The sequence below is a fragment of the Canis lupus genome, chromosome 17 (assembly GCF_048164855.1).
Source record: "Canis lupus baileyi chromosome 17, mCanLup2.hap1, whole genome shotgun sequence".
NCBI classification, from domain to species: Eukaryota; Metazoa; Chordata; class Mammalia; order Carnivora; family Canidae; genus Canis; species Canis lupus.
The window spans coordinates 54,225,209-54,250,215 of NC_132854.1; the positions used below are offsets into that span (position 1 = coordinate 54,225,209).

General features: G+C 40.7%; 1 protein-coding gene across 7 annotated transcripts in view; it reads right to left on the reverse strand.

Moving 5' to 3' along the window:
* ENOX1 (ecto-NOX disulfide-thiol exchanger 1) overlaps positions 1-25,007 on the reverse strand; it is a 548,612-nt gene that overhangs the window by 429,461 nt on the left and 94,144 nt on the right. For all 7 annotated transcript variants that reach the window (XM_072782960.1, XM_072782966.1, XM_072782958.1 and 4 more), the window contains one exon: positions 1,233-1,297. The gene's annotated coding sequence lies outside the window, so the exon portion shown is untranslated. The remainder of the gene's footprint in view (positions 1-1,232; positions 1,298-25,007) is intronic.

Below are 25,007 nucleotides of genomic sequence, written 5' to 3' on the forward strand. Positions count from 1 at the left end.
TCCTTATAAAAGGGAAATTTGGGGGCAGCCCTGGTGGCTCAGCGGTTTAGCGCCGCCTTCAGCCCAGGGCGTGATCCTGGAGACCCGGGATTGAGTCCCACGTCAGGCTCCCTGCATGAAGCCTGCTTCTCCCTCTGCCTGTGTCTCTGCTTCTTTGTGTGTGTGTGTGTGTATATGTGTGTGTGCCTTTCATGAATAAATAAATAAATAATCTTTTAAAAAAGTGGGGGAATTTTGAACACAGTGATAGACACACATAAAAGGAAGACCATGTGAATGCACAGGGAGCAGGATGGCCATCTGTACACCAGAAACACTGAATGCTACCAGAAGCTAGGAGAGAGGCATGGAAGAGATTCTCCCTCACAGCTCATAGAAGAAACCAACCTCGCTATCATCTTGATTTCACACTTCTGGCCTCCAGAACTGTAAGATGACAAGGGTCTGTTGGTTAAGCCACCCAGCTCGTGGTACTTTGTTATAGCCACCAGAGGAAAGTAATATAAATTGAGTCATGAAAGAAGTGAGGCCAACAAGATTTCCAGTCAATAAAACTCTCTGAGTAAGTCTTTTTACACTGGACCACCGATCACCACCTTCTACAGCAGTTCCATAAATGCCATCAAAGAAAAAGATGATTTATATCCTATATTAAGGCTGACCCAATGGGAACTGTTTAATCCTCTAAAAGGATGATTAGAAAGAAACAGAAGCAATAAAGGTTAATGGAAAATTAATCTTGGTGACCTATTTGGGCAAATCAAAGTTGTGGGACATGCATTTATTTAAAAAGAAAATGCAAAGAATATTTAGAACAGCAACTCCAGATAAGGGGACAGAGATAAGACTTTAATTAGAAGAGTTTCAATATTCACATATTTACATAAATGTTGAAAAGATAAAAGCCTTCTGATAGGGTAATAAAGATGAACAAAAGTAATAATTCCACATTAACTCTGCAAAAAATGGGAAGAGAGTTTCCATGACTAGTCCTGTTCCCCGACTGGCTGTTTACAGAAGCCCTGTTGTAGGTATTTTGCAGATGCTCCCCAAATGCATGCTAGTTCACTGAGCTCACCTATGACAAGCCCTCTGCACCCCAGGCATAAGTGAGTGAAACACACATAAGAGAATGATGTCAATGGTATAATTAAGCTGAATCACCTCTCCTACAGTGACAAACAACATGCCATTATCCTACTTGTCGCTCCCTGGAAACACCATCCCTTTACCTGAGCATGGTGAGCTCTCTTTCCTCCACGTCTTATAGAGATGATATCATGCTGGCTGCAGAGACCTGTAAAATAAAGGCCATCTTGTTAGAAGAAACTCTGAACACCAATTTCAGAGAGCTGTTTGAACGTATGTAAGCAGATGCAAGGTTTCACTTGCAAAGTTTGAGCTGAACACTGCCCTTTCCCTATTCCTAGCCATTCCAACTGACTGCCCCTGGAGAACGTCCCTGCATGGTGCTAACCTGGTAACAATCACTAAATGTAAAGGTCTTATCATAAACACACCCCAGGAACTGTCAATCTTCCAAAGAATATTTCTGCTTTTAAAGTAGTCCTTGTTGCCAAAGTAGCTCCATCAGGGCTCATGCAAGAGCGAGGGCCTCCCAAATCTACAAAAGCCAAATAAATAAAGCTGTATATTAATTAAAGGCAGTACAACTTAAAGTATCATTCCAAAGCAGTTTGGGGGGCTGACCAGTACAGGATTACCATTTTTAAGTGTGAGATGGCCTTCTTGCAAATTTTCTAAGATGAAATAACCGTTAGATACTTACAAGTTTTCTTTCAGAAAATCTGCTGTTGTGCAAACCATAAAAATGCAACTACACATTTTCATAGGATAAATCCCAACTTTATTTTCTAGAAAGTATTTTCAAGTCTTATTACTCAAGTTAGACCCATGTACCAGCAACATCAGCATCACCAGGGAGCCTGAAATATCGTACCTGAGCGCCTACCTGAGACCTACTGAAATAGAATCTGCATTTTACCAAAACCATTAGGTTATTCTGAAGCACATTTAAAGTCTGAGAAGTATGGTTCCGAAGTGCATTATGCATCTGGCCTGTGATTACTAGAATCACAAGAAATAAGCTGCCTGAAACTTCTAAGACTGTCCTCTGGTGTCCGGGAGTTAATGAAATCACAATCCCTTTACTACAGTTGCATGAATCTGGGAATCTACTGAACTCCCCAGTAACCACTTCCTGTTGCCTAAATCAACTTTTCATTTCCAGAACATGTATGCTAATTGTAAACTGATATCTAAAAGCATATCATACTTCTAGAAGGATTTTGTTTTATAGTCAAAAGACCAGCAGTGGGGGCCATTCATTCATTCATTCTATAACCGGTTATTGAACATCTCGTTAGGTGATCCATAATAACAAACATTGCACAAAGAGCCCAAAGTGGAAGGATAGAGTTTTTAAACTGAATTGTAGGTCTAACATGGAAAGGTCAGCCCAGGAAACCAGGTTGCAGAGGTGGGTACAAGTGCACACTGGAATCCTAGGAAGACTTCCTGAACTCAGCTTTGAAAAAAATAAAAAGATGAAAGATTTTTCAAAAAGTAGCCTACCTAAGGCACATTGAGTGTAGGGTTAGGTTAGGCAAGTACCTAGACCAGCAACGAGAGTCAACTATCTCACTTAGAAAAAATACTGGATTATGATTTCACATAGGATTTTGGGTTTTTGTTTTAAAGTTTTATGTATTTATTCATGAGAGACACAAAGAGAGAGTCAGAGACACAGGCAGAGGGAGAAGCAGGCTCCCTGTGGGGAGCCAGATGCAGGACTCGATCCCAGAACCCCGGATCATGACCTGAACTGAAGGTGCCCCTTATAAGTTTTCTTTTTTTTAAACTTCTTCCAATATTTGTGTGGATGAGCTATAAATGTGGCGGCCCTTAGGGACATTTTTTTTCCCCTTTCAATCCTCCTACCTGTAGACAAGGAGGAATGGTAAACATCAAATGCAAGAAGCCCTAACTCAGAAGTCTGTGGAGCGCGGCAAGGGGGCAGGGATAGCAGAACCGTGCCTCCACATTTACTATTTGATCACAGAGAGTGTCAATGAAACCACCACCAGCAATTCAGGGACCATAAAGAGAATTGCATTAAAGTTAATACAGAAGTCAGGAATATGTCTCAGGCAAGGGACACTGGCTATTTGACAGGTGCACCGCTGAGAGCAATCGAAGGCTCTCAGTGTGGCCACCGTGTGCTCACCCCTCTCTGTGCCTCTCTCTTCTCTGTGCATTTAAATAGTTCTTATCCTTTCTCCTTGCCCCTCACTTACTCTGGTGATTTCTCTCATTCATCTTCCTTCTCCCTTAGTACTTCCAGGTGTACTCTAATCCAACTCTCCTCTTTTTCTTTTCAACCCGGCTGCTTCTCCACACCCTCCTTTTGTGAGAAGGAGATAAGGGACAGAAGCAAGGACAACTGAACATCTTTCTACTCTCTCCCCTTGATCTCTCTTCCCTTTGCTCCACTAATACCCCACACTTCTGTTCCCCTCTTCTACGCTCTCTTTCCTTTCCTAGAGTCAATCTCCGTTATCAGTATAGAGCCAGTTCTCCCAAGCACAGAGCTTAGAAATACGATAGAATTGCTGGCTTCTTCTACTGTCCCACTGTCATACTTGGAGTTTCCAGATTCTCCTAACCTGCCTGGGAAACAATTGAGAAGAAAAAAAAACTTTAAAAATGTAGTAATTTAGCATTTTCTTAGTTTTAAAATGTCGAACAATTATGGATTATCCAGCTGCTTTGCTGAATGGGTACAAAAATATAAAATATACTAGGCAAAAGGGTTTCATTTTACCCCTAGTTTTCCTTAAGTGCCATTCCCTCCAACCCACCATGAATCCAACCTTTTCATTAGTCTTCTCCCTCTTTGTGCAGATCCCCTAGACCCTCCTGGAACGACTGAAATGTGCCTCATTACCAGCCCAAAGAAGATGAATGACACAGGTCAGAGTTAACTGAGTGCTTCTTGACAAAGACACAATGTAGCACACAAAAAGGCTCATTTAACACCCCATCAGGAAGCCTTACAAGTTACAGCTTAATAAATATATGAAGATTATTGTAATACAGAAAATGTCTGGTACCACTTCCCACATGAAATGCACTTACAGAGAACTCTACAGAGTAGACTGTTGATATGGCAATCTCACACATACTCTCTGAATTGCAGAAAAGCAATTTGGTTTTCTTTAGGCATTTCACTCTATTTTCAACCCCTGTGAACTATCGGCAAAACTTTGTAGACAAATCCCAGTCTTTTATCCCAGTCCTTAGATGTAGAATATGCCCCTAGCTTATAGTATATGCTTCCAAAATATTTGATGAAAGAATGAGTTAATTAACCAAACAATCAACTGACCAATCGATAGAGGCCTAAGACGCAACAGACGAAGTAGCTGGAGGAAAACACTATCACAACTAAAGCACTTTGAAAATTCCAACATTTTGGCCTTGTTATCTAATCCTATAGTCAAAATAGGGTCTTAGATGTAACTCGCCTCCAAGATCTAGTAAACAGAAGAGGGGCTGATTGGGTGGGGACACTGAGCAGTCCAATGTGACAACCAACATTCTAATAGGAAACTAGCAGATAGAAAACTCTAAAAAGTGGACAAAAGTTCTAAAAAAAAAAAAAAAAACCCACAGTTAGCTTGGGATAAATTAGTCCTTCCATTTGTTCCCACGATATATACCCCTTTATTACTGATAGTCTCATCACACCATTATACTTCCTCAATAGTTTCTGTGTCACACTAGGGAGTGAAGACCTGGGCACAGCCAAACCCCCACCAAGATTTCCTAAGCAAACCAAGAAAGCTCCAGAATGGATTCACTGTAGGCTCTGATCCTACCTTGGATAAGGGGAAGAGGAGACATGATAAGATCATGCCTAAACAGAACCTAAAATAAAGAGCCTCCATCTCCCTGGATTTACCTCAGAATGCAGGGACCACATTAGCAGTTCCCCAAAACAGCAAAACAGGGACTTCCATATCAATCAAACAGGAGTCAGTGACTCCATATCAATCAAACAGGAGTTAGAGGCAGAGCAGGGCTAGCCTGCAGTGGTAATTTGTTCTATCTTGCTCTGAATCTCTTCATAATTTTTTAAAAATGTATTTTATTATGTATAATCAACAGTGTTCCAGAAATTGAAATTCACTTTCTTCATGTTAAAAAAACTCTAAGAGGTCCTTTTTAACCCTAACATCATCAGGCAGAGATGGTCACCCCTCCAGAAAAGAACTCCTCGGAAACCTATCTAATCTATCACACAGGAAGAACTACCCGTGCTAACTTTCAACTCCGTTGCTCCCTCAGACTTGAATCAATTTTAACAAATGCCCTGCACTCACATCTGAAAAGAAAGATTGACCCTTTGAAGAAAAGACTTTGACAGCTCTAGGACACATGTATTTTAATTTAAATCTGATCTAGAGTAAAGCATCTGAATGACAGATCAATGGAAACAGAAAAAAATATTTTAAAACAATCCCTAGATATTTCTTACATTACTATATCTGCATATCATGAGACTCTGATTTGTTACCATTCAACAAACAGGGTTTTCTAGTAAGAAGGAATTGAAGAAAAGATAGCGCTTAACTCTTTTACCCTCTAAATTTCATTTTGAGGTTTTCAGCAATCTAGTTGCCTAGCTGTGGAAGAATCCCAGCTCTACAATTTCAGTCATATCTATATAGTATGATAAGCATTTCCAGAAAGAAAAAAAATAGCTATATTTGCCATCTGTACTCACTACCTAAAGTTCTGCAGCTGTGTTTTTACACTGGGGCATTAAGAATGGCAAAGAGAAGTGGGGAGGAATCTGATACCCACCCCCAAAGCCAGTTTTAAGTGCCTTCTCCCCATGTGATTCACATGTTATCTTTTCAACATCAATTTTCTGTTCATTTTTTCCAGTACCTCAACATCTTTGGATTTCTTATATTCTCATCTCAGTAAGCTAGTGCTTATGGGAACGATAAAAAAAAAAAAAACTATACTTTCTTCCACAATATTTGTGTGCATGTGTATATATAGTGTGTTCATCTGTTACACGATTTCCAAATCTGAACTTAAGATCAAATAGTCAAACAGCACATACCAACCAAGAGCTACAGAATGAAAACAGATCAATGAAGGAGTACCCCTTGCCACCACTGCCACTATGTTCCTAAAAGATGTAGTCTGGAAAAGCTACTTCTCAGTCCCTTGATCCAGCCAAGCCCTCCATTAAACAGATCTTCCAGACAGAGGAGACTGGGTGAATGCCTCTATCAGAGATCACCACATATTTTCATAGTTTACAAGGATAAAGCAATTACAGCTTTAGTCGTTCATGAACAAAGCCTCTTTAACATCTTAATGAGAACATTAAACTCAGTTTCACTTGGTTTGGCCTCCCCAGAAAGTCTGTTAGCCTTAGAGAAAGTTTCTTTAAAAAGCAGTAATGAAATTGCAGGCCTGTCTGTGCCCCATAGGGCATGACTGGGTCACAAACATTGGCTGCATTATTTCCCTCCTGAACAAGCCTATATATTTTGATAAGACTACAGTTTGGTAAATGAGAGAAGGCACCTGAAGAAATACCCTCCTCGTTTGCAGTATTTGTGTGCTTGTGTGTGCTCACTCATTTTATATCTGACTTGTCTCCTAATTCGCTTTTATGTTATACACAGCTTTGACTACAATGTGTGACTCAATAAATGTTCAATCATACTTTTCTGCTATTTTCCCTTAATCATTTTCTACTGTGTCTGTTCTCTTCTTGCAATGTGACTGATTCTCTCCAAGGCTACCAACTGCTGTTCGCCTGGAGACCCATTAAATTCAGCAGACAACCAAGAGAGCTTCAGAAGCCAAAGGTGAACAAGAAATCATTCTCAGACTCAGTGACTTAGCATGAATGTCTGCCTCTTCTTCGGAACAAAACCTGAAGCAGTGTACATGAAAGAGTTCATCATCTTGAAAACTGAGCAGAAGAGGAAAGCCAAAGGGGCTTAATTAATATGCAGGTAATTCGTGACATTTACCGAACACCTACTGTGGACTAAGAACTATTCCAGGTTCTGGGGTATGGTCTGGAATAAGGCAGACAAGACCTCCATTCCCACAGAGTTTAAGATCTAGCTGGAGAGACAGGTAGTAAACAACACCAACACCAACACCATGTTAGAAGGTCGCTAAGTGCTCTGAAGAACATACAACAGGGTGATGTGATAAGACAGGCTAGTTAAATAGGGTGGACAGGAAAAGCTCAGCAGAGCAAAAAGCTATAACAAATCCTTAAGGTCATGAAAAGACCTGCAGGAACCTTAAATGCATGTTACTAAGTAAAAGAAGATAATCTGTATAATTCCAACTATGTGACATCCTGGAAAAGGCAAAACTCTGGTGGAAATAGTAAAAAGATCAGTGGTTACCAGGGATTGGGGAGAGGAAGAGATGAGAGGCATAGCACAGAGGATTTTCACACAGTGAAATGATTCCGTATAATATTATACAAGGGTAGATACACGTCATTATATTGTTGTCAAAGGCCATAAAATGTGCAACACTAAGCGTGAACCCTGAGGTAAACTATGGGCTCTGACAGGTAAGGACACATCAGTGGAGGAGCACCAATTGTAACAAATGCATCACTCTGGGGTGGGATGTCCATCACGGAAGGGACTGTGCACGTGGTGGGGTAGGGGACAGGAGACACAGGAGAACTCTTTGCACTTCCTGCTGTGTTTTACTGTGAACCTAAAACTGCTCCAAAAAAATCAAGTCTATTTTTTAAAAATCCTTAAGGCAAGAAAGTGGGGGGCAGCCCGGGTGGCTCAGCAGTTTAGCGCTGCCTTCGGCCCAGGGCATGATCCTGGAGACCCGGGATCGAGTCCCACGTCGGGCTCCCTGCATGGAGCCTGCTTCTCCCTCTGCCTGTGTCTGAGCCTCCCTCTCTCTCTCTGTCTCTCATGAATAAATAAATAAAAATCTTTTTTAAAAAGTGGGGTGTGTTGAGCTAAAAGAAGCTCAGTTTTACTGGAGTTTAGTGAACAAGGCAGAGAGGAATGACATGGAGGTGAGTCAAAGGGTCATGGTTAGAAGTCTGAGTGTGACCCTAAAAGCACCAGGAGTCACTGCCTAGTTTTAAGCTGGGCTCATTTCAATGTGTTTTATTCTGAAACGTTGCCCTGGCTACTGTGTGGAAAATGGAGTATAGACAGGCAATCAACAGAGGATGGTGACGGTGGTCTGGTCGAGGGTGGGAGAAGTGGGTGGGTTTGAAAATACATTTGAAAGAAGAGCTGACAGGACTGGTGATGGGGAGACTGGATGTGGGGGGGGTCGAGGGAGAACGAGAATCAAAGATGATTTCTGAATGGGAGGAGACAGTACTTCCGGAGATGGAGAAGATCCCCGGGGAACCACCAATGAGGATCACGCAAGGTGCCATGTATCATGTGGCGGACCTACAGAAGCTGTAGGGGTGTCTGCATCCACCAAAGAAGTCAAGTTCTGCTTGTGTGATCCCCGCCCTCAAGTGAATAACAAATGCATGTGTGTGCAAGTCATGGACATTCATACACTCATCTATATCCAAGTGGATATATGTGAATATATATAACATATAGGAAGTGGTTTTTGCAATTTTAAAGCAAATATAATATCACCTCAGTAATCTTTCAAGGACTAAAGAGAAAGATATTGTTATTTTCATTCACTTGTAAGGGAGCTGAGGGAAAATAAGGTGAAGGGTCTTGTTGAAGATCACACAGCAAGTGACCAGCAGAGCTGAAGCTGGGAAACAGGGGTCCTTGTAGGAGATCACACCATACATACATCACACACTCCTGTGTATCATCCAGAATGCACAGGGAGCCCTGCAAGCGCTGCTCTCAATGTTGAGAACACACATTCTGGATGAGGGTGGGCTGCTGCTGCCACCTTGCCTGTAGCTCATCCTGTCTGGATGCTATTTAAATAATCTAGAAGATGTGGTTGACAAAACTAAAAAAATCAGTAACACTGAAGCAAACCTTACACAGAGCAAATCAAACACTAAAGTGAATGTGACACAGATTTTTAAGTGGACGTTTTAACTACAAGCAACATGGTCCCCATGCACAAACTCTCCAGAAACCCTCCTAGGGGTTATACAGATGGAGCTTCCTCATCAACGGAAGGAACGCATGTGCCCGTGACTCACTGGCATAACATTATCTCCTTATACACTTCATCTGGAATTCCTCTTCTGTTCCTCAGGTTTCTCAAAGAGCACCAAAAGCCTGAACAAATTTTAGGAAAAGGGAAAACAAAAACTCTAGAATCAAAAAGCTAACAGGTTTGGTTTTTGCAACATCACTTAAAGAGGGTAAAATTCAGCCAGGTGCAATTAGCACTGAAATAAGTCAGATCATACTTCAGGAAGACAAACACTGGGGACAGGACTGGGAGGCCTGGACATGCTGTTTAGTCTGTGTACTACCTATACAAGTTTTAAAAATAGACTTCATTCTGCCAGGCTCTCCCTCAGAAGCTGTGAGGACTCCCACCTCACAACATTTAGAAGTCTGAAAGGGAAACAGTGAGGGGGTGTCTGCCTCTGTGTTTGTCCCTGTGAGTCATACATTCTCTGTTCTTTCTGAATGTGGGTTGTTTGTTTTCTTGTTGATTTGCAGACTTCCTCTCTACTGCTTTTCTCTAATAATGTTTCTCCAAAGGACCCCTCCAGAGCCAGCACAGCCCCATTAATGGACAACATGGCCACAGTCAGTGGTTCTCACAATAACTAGACTGAGAATGCCTGGGTTCGGAAGAAAGAGGTTAAGATGCTTGGTCAGTTACACCCCATCCTTCAACCTGGAGATTGATAAAATCATTTTTCTGGGCTAAAATCATGTATGATAATGGGAACCACTCTCCTCTGCCACTGGTTTTCTTACTAAGTGCTTTCATGAAGATATATAAGGGATATGCTCTCAGCACGCACAGAAGGACAGTTGACACGGAGAACACTCAGGTGGCTCACTCTGAAAGTCTCTGCAGGCTCTCAGCAAGGTTTCATTCACATCAAGATCCTCCACCCAGGCCTTATCTATTCCTGTCCATTCTGTCCTAGGGAACGCTTTTTACTGCATGGACACACCATCTTCTCATACCATTAGATTTTTTTTTCTTTTTGGGTAGGAGGGTAATTGAGATTACCAAGTGAGTTCAGAAAAGACAGATGGCAAGAGTCAAGGCAAAATGGGGGTAATTCATAGGAACCTAACTCGGAGAGCCTGCTCCTACAAAGAGCCTAAGCCTGTGATCAAGATAGAGGCCTGGGGTGTGTAGACAAATACAATACTAGGACTGACTGGGGAAAAAAGCAGTGGATTAGAAACCAAGGAGAAATTCAAGGTGGTGGCATTCTAACACCACTATGAGGCAACTCCATAGGCCAGGAGCAGAGGTTGCAAGGATGCCAATGGTACCTGTTATAGGAAATGGTGAGGAATCAAGCAGGCAAAAATCAGGTAAATATTGATACTCTTACCCCTTCATAGTCAAAACCATCTCTTTCCATTTATTTTTCTATATTTTTCCTTCCTTCACAGCCTGAGCCCAATATTAAATAGCCTATTATCTTCACATGACACCTGAAACTTTGGCCTGCCAATTATCATAGTGAGCATCCTATGAAGATCTGTGCACAAGCACACACTGTAACTGTCTTTGCAAAGCACTTTTCACATCTGTTGTGTCATTTAATCTCCACAACATTATGTGACATACGCACTTAAATAAATAAATCTAGGCCCAAAGAGATTAATCTTGTACAAGAGAAATAACTTTCATTCAAACCCAGATCATCTCTCTTTTTTAAGATTTTATTTATTTATTTGAGAGAGAGAGAGAGCACAAGCAGGTAGGGGTATGGGGGAGGGAGAAAGAATATGAAGCAGACTTTATACTGAGTGTAAAGCCAACACGGGGCTCGATCCTACCACTGTGAGATCATGACATGAGCCACAACCAAGAGTGAGACACTCAACTGACTGAGCCACCCAGGTGCCGCCAAATCCAGATCTTGACTTGAACTCCTGTGCTTTTAGAATATGCTGGTGGTATATTTCTTGTATTTATCTTTCTCTAACTCTATATGCCTTAAATTTCATTAATCTAGACTTTCAAGCATTCAGAAAAGTAAAAAAATGGTGAGGCAAAAAAAATCAACATTTGATTCCCCACTTACTTGGAAATCTGGGATATGCTACAATAAGTGTTGTGCCTATAATATAGGTATACAGAATGCTGGACCGGGAAGCTATCCTGCACCCTGAAGGTACAGAGGAAAAAAAGAGTCTGCTTTGTTTAGTCAATCTGAGCCAGCATCACCAACTTGGCACCAACATGCAATTTTAAAAAATGGGGGTGCCTGTGTGGCTCAGTCTGTTAAGCATTGACTTTTGATTTCAGCTCAGGTCATGGTCATCTGAGTTGTGAGATTGAGCTCCCCTTTGGGCTCCATGCTGGGTGTGAAGCCTGCTTGAGATTTTCTCTCTCCCTCTTCCTTCCTCCACACCCCCATCCTGCTTGCACATGCTTTCTCTTAAAAAAAAAAAAAAAAAAAAAAGCATCTGCTAATTACAAATAATATAAGTCTATGTTCATGACTAATCAATGTTTTTTTAATTAAAAAAATCCCTCAAATATAAGAGGTATGATCTTAAAGTAATAGCACTGAATCTATAGGCTAAAATAGAAAACAAACTCCCTCATATGATTTTATCATATATTATTCTGTAGTTCAAATTTTCTCTTAATTCATATCTGCCTCTTCTTGAGTCCAGCATAAAGCTGCTTCTAAAGTGTTTGTTGAATGGAGGGATGGAAGGACATATAAATGAAAGAATTCATATGTCCATCAAGCTACCCTCCAGGTCAGGTGAAGAATGAAATGTCACTTGACTCAGACACAACAGACCAAACCTAGGATTTGCAATCACAGGGATCCAGACTCAAATCACGCTGTTTGCCAACTATATCACTGTGAGCAAATTAACTCACCTCTTAATTCCAGGCTTCCTCACAATCAAGATGGGGAGAACACTGAGCACCATGTAGAACTGGTGTGCAAGTTAAATGAAGTCACAGATTTGGCCACTGCCTGGGCTGTAGAAATTCCAAGAGCTTACCTACTCTCCCCTCTCTCTTTATCCCACATTGTGTGATCCAGCCTTCATAATAGTATTTCCATATATAAAACCCTCCCGTAAAGCTAATGGCTAAACATCAACTTTATTTACAATGATGGGTCAATTTCCTCTCCACGAACATTTAACTTTTCTATTTATGGTCTAGAGAGAAGTTGTGCCCAGTTGGCATTCAACAAATTTTGATGCCTTTTGAGTAAATGTCCCAGAGATGTGAAGCTCACCTTTTATACACCAATACCCCATATTTGAAAGTTTTCTAAAATGTATTGTACACTTACCCATGTTGCGAAACAAGCAGGCTGAAAGAACTCTAACCTTTTTTTTTTCTTTTTTTTTTTTGACTTAGGATTTATGGACACAGACTTAAGACATAGCACTGGAATGAAAAGTTTTAATCTTCTGAAGCCTTTTCAAGTTCATAGATTTGCTCATATTAAATATTCCCAGATTCCTACACTGTGATCCTTCCTTTTATTTCTTCCTGTGGTCAGCAGTTTCATCTCCTGGAAGGTACGAGACACTGGAATTTACAGAACAAAGTCTTTGTCATCTTCAAAGAGTTCACCAGGAATCATTCTCAGATATTTCTCATCTGTGGCCTCATGAACACATATTTGGTAAGAGCTTCAAGGAAGACCCATATAATTCCTGGTCTAAGATGGATTGGTCTATCCCTAGTGTCTTACACATTATAAGGTACTCAACAAATAGTTCTAAATTGAATTAGCAGAGTTAACACTATGCAACCTTTGTAATTTCTGTTTTCCATTTGAGAGTTTGTTCTAATCCATAGCTAGGTCCCTTACTCATTTGGGGCTGTACATTTTTATCTGCAACATAAAACAATTGGGTTAAATTATCCTAAGGTTCTTCCCAACATTAATCTCCCATGATCCTATCCTTCTAGGCACAAATATATGTTCTATTTGATAGAAATGCTGGAAATCTGAGAAGTGAAGATTTGGAGGACATGTGAATAAACAATGCATCCTTTGCCATATAATCCAGAAACCCTAGCAAGAAGGCACTATCCTTACACCATGGCAGCAAATATAAAAAGAATTAGCTGTTTTCCTCATTTCTCTCACCATTAGTATCATATGTAGGAGTAGAAATATTGAACTTGGGAGTGTAAACATATTGACTTTTGTATGTGTGTCAAATGTTCATAAGTGAAAAACCTAGTATTTCTCAAAAGAAGTCAACTGCATCCAGGCAAATAAGACCTTAACAGATTTTTTTTCCCCTAACAACTATATCTAGAGCTTCACTGACCCTTCGTTCCAACCTATTTCTTCAAATACCACTCAGTTCATATATTAACTTACCAGCTACATTTGCTTAAATAATACTACAGTTTCTCTCTTTGCACAGAAATTCAACTTTCTTAAACTAGAGCCTAACTTTCTTTATTAAAACAAAGATTTCCCAATTAAAGGAGGTCATAGGTTTGACACAGAAAGGAAGTAGGTGCCAAAGTCAAACATTTATTCACAAGACCACTTGGGAAGGCATGGTAAGCACAGCTACTGTGGACAGCTTTTTCTTCCGGGCAGGATGGTGTTCCTGTAATTCAATGTTACATGAATTCAAGGTATACTTTCCTCAAGCACTGCACCAAATTCTCAAGAGAACACAAAAAATGAATAAAACATACTATCTCTGCCTCAGAGGAGATGCAGTGAAGCCAAACATATAAGAGCAGTAACACTGGAAAAGAACTGCCTAGGACATAATCCCAACTTTTCCATAATTAGCTGGGAAACTTGGACAAGTGTCTTTACCTTTCTAATGCAGTGTCTTTATCTGTATAACAGTGATAACAGGACCCACTTCACAGTGCTGGGGTGAGGATTACATAAGTCATTATACTCAAGGCATTAAGAACAGTTCCTGGCACACAGTGAGCACTCATGGTTAGCATCACCATCGTGATTGTCTTAACTGTCTCAATATGAACATAATGATCCAGAAGCTAAAATTTTTCATTTTTTATTTAATAAAGGTGAAGTTACAACAAATTTTAGGAAATGAAAGGGGGAGAAACAAATGGGAAAACTATATTTCCAACAAATTTGATCATTATCCTTGTGTCTTCCTGACAAATCCCAACTACACCTACCACTCAGAGAGATGTAAAGATGGCAGTGAGTGAGAGTGTGGAGAGAGAGTAAAGAAACAGAGAAACATGACAAAGAGGAGAGGAAAGGAGAGAGAAAGAAAGGGTGCAGATGGATTTGTATTTTTCAGTTCCTTAAAGATTCATTTTCATTTAAGAGAGAGAGGGAGTGCATGCACCAGGGAGGGGCAGAGGTAGAGAGTCCAAAGCAGACCCTGTAGGGAGTGGGAAGCCCTACCTGGGGCTCAATCTCACGACCCTGAAATCATGATCTGAGCTGCTCAACAGACTCCTCCACCCAGATGTCTCAAATTTCTGAGTTCTTTAAAGCCGCCAGATAGGCAGGAGTTGAACTGAAGAGAGAATGAGAGAGAGAAGAGGACATTTGCTCAGGCTTGGCCAATCTCTTCCTTCTCTGCTCAGAAAATCCTTCCTCAAGTGTTGGGCTATTTCACTTAGCTATTCTTTATGTTTCTTTCCACTGTTTACACTTTGTTTCACAGAATATTGGATGTATAAAGGACTTTAGAAGTCACATAATCCTATCCTCTTATTTTATACATGAGAAAAACTGAGGGGCAATAAGACAAAGTCATTGTCCCTGGTGGTACAACTCTAAAGTGGCTCAAAATTAAAATGGGGCTCCCGATGCCCCAGGCATGGGTTGTCTCTCCTAGGACGATAAAAGGAGTACATTTACAGAAAAGGAATCTGGCTGGCCTTTGTCCCATTTGGCAGATACACAAATTTTTATCTTGGGAAGAAAATCCTGAGAAATATTTTTAAATGAATTAACAAGAATCATACTGTTTTTAATTCAATAGACATGTTTTATTATTAACTTCATTGCCTGCTAAGGCTTAAATTAGGTTTTTTTATGCTTGGGCAGGTCCTGCCTAACCAGTAACAGGACAATCAGATTTCAATTAAACAGATATTCCCATTTGGGGCATACACATAAACACACACACACATACACACACACACACACACACAGTCTAAAGAGGCACTTAACCAAAACAAAGTTTGAGCCCATTCTTGTCATTCTCCTGGTCTATGTTTAGGTAAAGAAGATATCAATTATTATAAGATAAAGCTCTTTGACTACAGAAATTTAAAATAATTTATCTTCCAAAAAGAAGAACAAATTTCTTACTGTTGCTCCATATACTATTTCTAATCCATCAACAAAGGCAGCCAAACCACAGCCTTCAACACATTTCCACATCTGGCTTCTGAATGTCTTCAGGATGGTTTGCCCAGACCAGGTCAATAGTCTCCTAAATGTTCAATTTCCTCGCTCCCAGCTTTCAACTCCACAATGGAACACTGAAGTTCTAAAGACAGAAGCTTTCAATACTTTTTAATAACATATTTAAAAATAGATACTACACATACTCTCCTGTTGTTTATCTCGTATCTTTAAGTATCTTGCTAAAACACTTTGAAACCAGGAAAAGAAATAACCTTTCTCTTTTCCCTCTATCAGGGGGTAGCATCGTCTCTCTCATTTGCCTCACTGCGTGGGGTTTCAAAGTTATGATGTCACTATGATTAAGGGAAAGATTCAGGCATTCTTCTCACAGCTGTTTAGACTACAGGAACATCTGAATCTGGGCCACTAAAAATAACTCAGCTCTGCTGTCTAAATAGGTGTTTGCCTTTGGTAGTCTAGACACATATGAAGCTGATTTATCAGCACTGTGTATGGTAAGTATTATTTACATGGATCTATACTATTACTATGTGTTTTGTTTTTCTTTATTTTTCTTTCACAGTTGATACAGGCTGGCCACAAACAGTTGTGGTTGCAGTTCTCAAACGAAATTCAACAATAGGAAAAACAGAAGCCAACATTACAAAAACAATTGCAAAAATCAAATATTCAAGCTCAGGAAGCACTGAACCAAGATTTGGAAGTTTCCAAGGATGGAAAGAAAGTTGCTGCATCCTCCTACCCTGCATGCCAACTAGCAGTGGCCGTTCAGTCTCTCCAGATGTCTCTTAAAAAAAGAAACCCACAAATGTAACAGGAGCTAAGATCCTGGGGGAGCCAATTAGATTTAAGCTGCTTTCAAAATTCTGTAAAAAAAATGGAATTAGAAAAGAAACTTGGCACTTGAAATGACATTTTATGTGTTCTGCTTAGAGCCTGTGGAATACTACTCATATAATGACTAGTTGTCACGCTTATAAAATAAACCTTGGGTTTTTAATATAATGGAATAAAGTCATTAGCTGGTGAAACAAACCTAGCTTCAGAGGAAGAATGTGGCACATCAAATCTAATAGGTACCTCATCCTTCATCTTTGGAAGTATCAGGCAAAACATGACAAATTAGGCCAAGGTCAATAGCAGATAACTGCAGAGAAACTCTTCCAATGGCTGGCTGCGTATTCCCCTGAGGTTCCTGCAATTGTCTAGCAAAGCTAGGGTAGGGGAAGACCTGTTAAGAAAAGGAGGAATTTTCAGATTCATGCCCTGCCCACCCCAGTACAAACTCAATGGTCTTTTGATAACCTGAGGCAGGGGCTGGGAAAGAGGAGAAGCTCTCAGAAAAATTGCAAGGGTCTCTAAAGTTGCAGAACTTATCTGGAAACACTGAACTATCACTGCTAATAGGCATTCAGGGTAGGAAGATGCAGCAATTTTTTCCCCCTTCCTTAGAAACTTTTAATACATCTTGGTTCAATTCTTCTCAGGGTAAGTGATTTTTGCATTTGGGTTCTGCTTAGATGGGTTTCAGCTGTTGGTAGGAACAGAGGACCTGGCATCCTCTGACTCCTGGGTCTCTCCAGAGCTCACTAAACTAATGTGATGGCTATTTGTGAATCAGGTATAACTTTTCTTAGTTAGGTGCATAGCAGATGTGTCAAAGACAACAGAATCAGGCAAAAAGCCAGTAAAGACTTTAAAAATAACCAACTTCAGTTGGGTTGCTGGGATGGTTTCTCTTTATTCAAGGATGAAGTAGCCACAGGTCTATCTCCAAAGATGATTTTGTAAAAACCAGACTCTACCTCTGAGACCCTCATTCATTTATTTACTTCTTTAATCCAGCATCAAAGTAATTGGGTCTTAGAAGCCCACAAAGAGGTAAAGGGAAAGATGCCCTCTTCAAAAACATTCCAGGGTTACTGGGCAAGGACATGCTTTTGTTCTTGGATATGGTAGAATGTTTCAGTTACATCATTTTAATCCTTCTCCTCCTAAAAGGGATGCTTATCTCATTTTCTCTGGTGACAAATATGGATTAGGCACCTAGTCTGTGTCAAGCACTGAACCATATGTCAGGAAGGACTGGAGGAGAAGAGAACTCCTATTCTGACTCTGCAGAGACTGCTCAAAGCTAATGAAGATGTACATGTCTCTTGGACACCAATTCTAGCAACATTTTTCTGGATATGTCTTCTCAGGGAAGCAAAACTGAAACTAAACATTGGGACTACATCAGACTAAAAAGCGTTTTTGCACAGAGAAGGAAACCATCAACAAAACAAAAAGACAACCTACAGAATGGTAGAAGATATTTACAAATGATAAATTCAATAAGGGGTTAATATCCAAAATATGTAAAAAATGCATGTAACTCAACACCAAAAAATTACAAATAGTCCAATTAAAAAATAGCCAGAGGATCTGAACAGACATTTTTCCAAATAAGACATACAGAGAGCCAACAGATACAACATCACTAATCATTAGGGCCATGCAAGTCAAAACCACAATGAGACCTCACCTCATGCCAGTAAGAACAGTTAGTATCAGAAAGATAAGAAATAAACAAGTGTTGGTGACAGTGTGGAGCAAAGGGAAGGAACCCTTGCACACTGTTGGTAAGATGTAAGTTGATACAGTCACCTCAGAGAACAGTATGGACATTCCAAAAAAATTAAAAATAGAACTACCTTATGATCCAGAAATTACACTTCTATTTGCCCAAAGAAAACAAAAACACTAATTTAAAAAGATATATGCACCCCTATACTTACTGCAGCATTATTTACAGTAGCCAAGGTATGGAAGCAACCTAAGGGTCCACTGACAGATGAATGGATAAAGCAGATGTGTTATATATACACAATGAAATATTAACATAATAAAGAATGAAATCTTACCCTAAGTGACAACATGGATGGGCCTAGAGCATATTAGGCTAAATAAATCAGAGAAAGACAAATACTGTATGATTTCACTTATATATGGAACCCATAACTATAAACAGGAAACAGAAACAGACCCATAAATACAGAGAACAAACTGGTGGTTGCCAGAGATGAAAGGGTTGGGAGAATGGGCAAAATAGGTGAAGAGGATTAAAGGGTACAGACTTCCAGTTGCAAAATAAGTAAGTCATGGGATGAGAACTACAACACAGGGATTATAGTCAATAGTATCGTAATAAGGTTGTATGGTGACAGAAGGTGACTACACTTACGGTGTTGAGCACTGCATGATGTACAGAACTGTTGAACCACTGTGCTGTACACACACCTGAAACTAATATAACATTGCATGTCAACTGTACTTCAATCAAAAAAATGTACATGTCTGTGTATCTGTGCAAAGAATCACTCGTCTTTCAAAACCAATCTTTTTCAAGTTCTATCTTAAATATAATCTAGTCCATGAGATTGTTCTGATGTCCTAACCAGAAATAACATCTCCCTTACTTGAGCTCCTGTATCTTTTGCTGTTTTGTATTTTAGCTGTTTATGGAACCATCTTATTGCTCCCTTAAATTCTTTAAACGATACTACTTTAATGACTGGAAAGAATAAAGCATGTCAGTAAATGTCAAGTTCTTGAAACCATGATAGAGATATGTACCTTCAGTTACCGGAGTCAGAAAAGATTTCCTCCACCTATACTCAATAGGACACTAGAGTTGAATCAGCAAAGAGAAAAGAGCCTATCTATATCAAGGAAGAAAATAAGCAAAAGCCTCATGTCCTGGGATGCCTCTTAGCACAGACATTTAAATGTAGCAGGTTCTGATGACCCTCAATGTGGCCATGAAGGGCAGTCAAAATTCGTTTAAAATGGGATCAGCAATCCCATGATAGTACTCCTAATCCACACCAGTGACTGGGGAATAATAGTATCTTTGTTTTTGAGGCCCTGGAACTCCTCTGAGAACCATCACCCTGCAGAGAACAGGTAATCTTCAGAAACAACTGAATTCCCCTGTTTGCATTTACCGCACTGAATGATATGACCTCTTTGGAGAGAAGGAAGGATTAAGAACTTAATTAAACCAATGCTCCGTTATGCACGACAGCCACAGCCAATCACAGACAGTGACCAGCTCTGTCTTTCTCCGAACTTTTTGGAACAATATTTCCCCTAGATAATTACCAAATGGGAACACATACATTGTATCAGCCAAATCCAAACATTTTGTGATCATAACTAAATAGTATCAATACAAATATTTGAGTTTTGGAATGGTTTTCAAAGAAACAGCGTTTAGAATGTCTCTTTAGGGCTGACAGTCTTTAGAAATTACTGTTCCTTAAGCGCTTACTTTCTTTTTGGCCTCATTGTGTAAATCATGCTGCTAGTCCTCAATTTCCCAGGATCCCCAAGGTCATTCTCTACGGTGTTTGCTTTAAACGCAACTTGGTGCCAAGATCCTGCCTCAGCTTTCATATTCACTTGGATGACCCTTTCCTACAGAGTCTCTTCATACTTCCCTACAACCAGATCTAGTTGATTTTCTGCAAAAAGTTTCACTTTTCCAGTAACTGCAATCTGCCTCTTGCATAGTTTCCTTCCATTCCCCTGGGCAAGTCGCTGCCAGGAAGGCCAAGGGGAGGAGCTCTTCGATGCTAATGAGGCCTCCATGCAGGACTTCAAGCTAATGGTGAGGAGCCCAGCGTGGTAGTTCTCTGGGGAGCCCAGGTGAATGCAAGTGTAAGGGCACAGCTAAGAGTCATTTGAGCACCTTGCTGTTAGCCTAAAACAGGTATTCCAACATCTGAGCAGTGACCTGTAAATGGCTTACAGAATGAAGAAATTAGTCAATGTACTTGGCAATTCAGACCTGAATTACATCAGGTATTAATTCCAAAGGAAATCTGAGAACTGTTAAATGGTGACAGATTTTCTTCTCTTTGAGGTGCTGGTAGTAGAATAAAGGTTCATAAATTATGGACAACTGAATTCTTCTGCTGTTTTTCATCATGAGTGTTCAGAGGACTATGAGGTCCACACTGAGCCCAGCTAGTCTTGCCCCCTGGGCATTATGAGGAATGAGAACACCGTGGCTTGCTGAGAGGCGTTCCCATTACTTATTAGATTAACCCGCCTCCGGAATTGAAGAAACCTGCTGCAGCCTTTAGAAGACCCAGGGGGGTCTTCTATCATCGCATGGCTTTAAACACTGAGAAATCTCCTAAACTAAGTGAAGTCTCAGCCAACACACACCAACCAAGGAGTCAAAGTCACATATGAGAATTTAGGGCAATCTTTCAGCAGACTCTTGTCACTGCCATGGTTGGAATGACAAACGAAAATGTCTGACATTCTAAACAGAGAAGAAACAATAGGCAAGGCTTACCTTTTGGGACCTAATGGCAAACCTTTAAGGAGCTCTTAGGATAACAATACCAGGAATGTATTTGCCTAATCTCATTTAATCTTTATGACAATCATCTGAGTTAGATTGCAGCATTAATGTTCTCATTTTTAAAAAATATTTTATTTATTTTAAAAATGTCATTTATTTATTTGACAGAAAGAGAGAGAGAAAGCACAAGCAGGGGAAGTGGGAAAGGGAGAAGCAGGGAGCCCGATACAGGGCTCCATCCCAGGACCCTGGGATCATGACCTGAGCCAAAGGCAGACACTTAACCGACTGAGCCATTCAGGTGCCCAAAATTCTCATTTAAGATGGGGAAACCGAGGCTTAATGAGCTTAATTAGTAAATCATCCAAGTCTTCCCAATTAATAAGTGGCAGAGATGGGATATGAACCCATGCTATTAATTACTAACACTATCAGTGGCCAGGGAGTTTTTCTATCACGATTCGGTGAGCCGAAAAAAACAAGAATTCCTCAACAACAGCAACCACAGGGCTCTGACAAGAATAAAAAAAAAGAGAGAGAGAAAGAAAGAAACATGAGGAAAACACTGGTTTTCTGCAACCACACTGTCAGTTCATTTCTCTGTTATCTGGTTTTGTAAGGCAAAAGGAGATTCTAAAGGTGAAGCATATGAACGTTTGCCCACAAAGACAGGTTTGTTCTTAGCCATGCGAGTCGTCTGTTAAAGTTTCCCACGTAGACTCAAACTTCACTCACATGGTATCATTCTTATTCAAGTATGATTTGTCCCATTTGGCTATTTCAAGTGGTCAACGCCTAGGGACCGGGTTTTTCCTACTGTGTCTCCTCCTTGGGGAGGCTGGGGAGGGCTAGTGACATCATGGGAACAATATCTGTCTTCTCTGCTATGACTCAACTGAATATGTCAAATCATTGCTACTGCTAGTCCTGCTGCAATGCATGAATTATTCGATCTGCCAAGCAAATTCACATGGAAAACAGCATACTATCTCCATCCCAGCCCTAAAGAAAAGGAGGGAAAGGCAGCAATAAGAAACTCCCCAAGCGGGATCCCTGGGTGGCGCAGCGGTTTGGCGCCTGCCTTTGGCCCAGGGCGCGATCCTGGAGACCCGGGATCGAATCCCACGTCGGGCTCCCGGTGCATGGAGCCTGCTTCTCCCTCTGCCTGTGTCTCTCTCTCTCTCTCTCTCTCTCTCTCTCTCTCTCTCTCGAATAAATAAATAAAATATTAAAAAAAAAAGAAACTCCCCAAGCAAAACTACACAAGAGAGGTGAGCTTTGCCCACCCCCTTCATGCCTCACCACAGAAAGTGTACATACATTTCCATTTCATATCGCCAGAATCAGGTAAAAACAAAATTTGCTTCCTCCTCTGTGCTCTCATACTACTTTGTGCAAATTGCTAAATTATAGTGCTTACCATATTGTCCTGTAATTATATTTTAAGTGTCTGCCTTCCCACTAATGTAATAGCTCCCTTTTCCCCCTTAATCTCTGTATCCAATGCATCTGGTATCAGGCTGAACAAAAATTTGTTAAACAAACAAGTGAAAGATTGAATGTAACAATGAATGAATGACAACTTGCTCAAAGACTCTCTTTAACTAGGGCAAAAAGAAGTGTTCTTTTCTCTCTACTCTTTATGACTGAAGATTGTTGGCACTGTTGCAATTAGACTAGGGGGTGGATCATGCCTTTTTGTAGTATTAGGTTTCTAGGATGTTTTTGGCACTTCGTGAATGTGTGTTTTGTGTGTGGTTGTGTGGGTGTGTGTGTGTGTGCTGTAGGCTCCTCTGCTCCTATATTCTACAGAATTCATCTCTCCAACTTTACACCTACCAAGCCTACCTATCTCAAAACTTGCTCCCTTAATCACTGGTTTGAACTTAACTAATTCAATTAGAATCTTTTCTCAAAAAGCAAAACAAAACAACAACAAAAAACGTTCTTATTGTAAGTTCCTGGAGGGAGGAAAGGGCAGAAAATGTGACTTGGTATTATCCCACATTGCTGCCCACAACCTGCCAGCCATGTGCCAGGTATGATGGATGCTGGATATTCAGCAGGACTCAATATAGACATGGCCCCTCCTCTTGCAGAATTTACAGTCAGTAGGAAGAAGAGTGATAAATAATGTGAGTAGGGGATCCCTGGGTGGCACAGCGGTTTGGCGCAGCAGTTTGGCGCCTGCCTTTGGCCCAGGGCCCGATCCTGGAGACCCAGGATCGAGTCCCACGTTGGGCTCCTGGTGCATGGAGCCTGCTTCTCCCTCTGCCTTTGTCTCTGCCTCTCTCTCTCTCACTGTGTGCCTATCATAAATAAATAAAAATTAAAATAATAATAATAATAAGGTGAGTAAAGTATAGTAACTGTAATGACAGAGGAAACACAGGGTGGTATGGGAGCACATAGGAAGGAGATCAAACCTAGTCTGGAGATCATGAAGGGCCTCCTAGACCAAGTATCTTGGACATTTTGGCCTGGACAGACAAGTGAAGCTTAATCAGGTAAAAGGGGAATGTGGGAAAGAGAAGGCAGCCCAGAGACACGGGAAAACACAATGCAGGTGAAATACATAAAGAAGGTAAGAATGTCAAGGATTTATGCCAGGAGGCAAGGCTGAGCCTCACCTATATTATTCTAAGGGCATTGGGAAGCCACTGAATGATTTTTAACCAAGGTGGTATTTGGAGCTGAGTTTAAAGAGAGAGACTTGGGTTGCAAGTAACGACACAGAGATTTGGGAGTTGTATTAGTAGAGTAGGCTAAGAGTAACAATAAATAGATCTTCAATACTTTCCTTGTAGCAAGATGACTTTGGCTGCCACATGGAGAATGGGTTATAAAACTGTGAGACTACATACACAGAAATGGTAGTCCACATGAGCATAGAAAAGACTTTGGAAATGGAAAGAAGTATGGGTTCAAAAGAATATTACGAAGGCAGGATTGACTTTAGCAATAGACTGGACCAGCGTTGGCAAAATTTTCTGTAAAGGGTCAGATCGATGAAGTTTAGGCTTTGCCAGCCATATGGTTACCACATCTACTCAACTCTGGTGTTTTGGTGAGAAAGGGGACATGGACAATATGTAAGTGAATGAGTGTTGCTATATACCAATACAAATTTATTTATAAAAAAACAGACCAACAAGCCAAATTTAGCTTGAGACTTAAGTGTGCTGACCCCTAGACTAACTGAAGGATTCGGTAGTAAGAGCGGTCAAAAATGGCTCCCAAGTATGTCAGTTCGCTGGGCTTACTATTTACAGAGAAAGCAACACTGGAAAAGGAATCAGGTCAAAGGGAGGTCGTGGTCAGGTTTTAGACAAGCTGAGTTTAAGATACCTGGGAGATGGGATCCCTGGGTGGCACAGTGGTTTAGCGCCTGCCTTTGGCCCAGGGCGCGATCCTGGAGACCCGGGATCGAATCCCACGTCGGGCTCCCGGTGCATGGAGCCTGTTTCTCCCTCTGCCTGTGTCTCTGCCTCTCTCTCTCTCTCTCTCTCTCTCTCTGTGACTATCATAAATAAATAAAAAATTAAAAAAAAAAAAGATACCTGGGAGATGTTACACACGATGTACCCAATAAGCAGTTAGATGTTTGGATCTCAGTTAGGAAAAAGACCTGGGCTCTAGGTAAAGATGTATAGGTTTGGGAGTTGTCTTAGTTAGGGCAGACTAAATGTTATTAATGGACCACCAAAAATCAGCGGCTTTAGTAAGAAGTTTCTCCCATGGTGATACAAGGAGCTCAGACAAGGAGCTTGGAAGACCATCATTCCAAGAGCCTGTACAATAGCAGCATCCATTCCACTTAGCCAGAAGATGAAGGTTCAGAGAGGAGCACCTGTAGGGCTTTCTATGGGCCAGCTCTAAAAAGGGCACACACCATGTCTACTCACATTCCCCTGGAGAGATCTCACTCACATGGTCCCTACCTACAATCAAGGCTGGGAAATGCACTAGAGCCATGTGTGTAGGACAAGGGTAGAATGGATTTTAGTGAGCAGCTACCAGGCTCCACCACAAGAGTCAGAATTATAGAACAGGCCAAGAAGGCATGAAAATGAA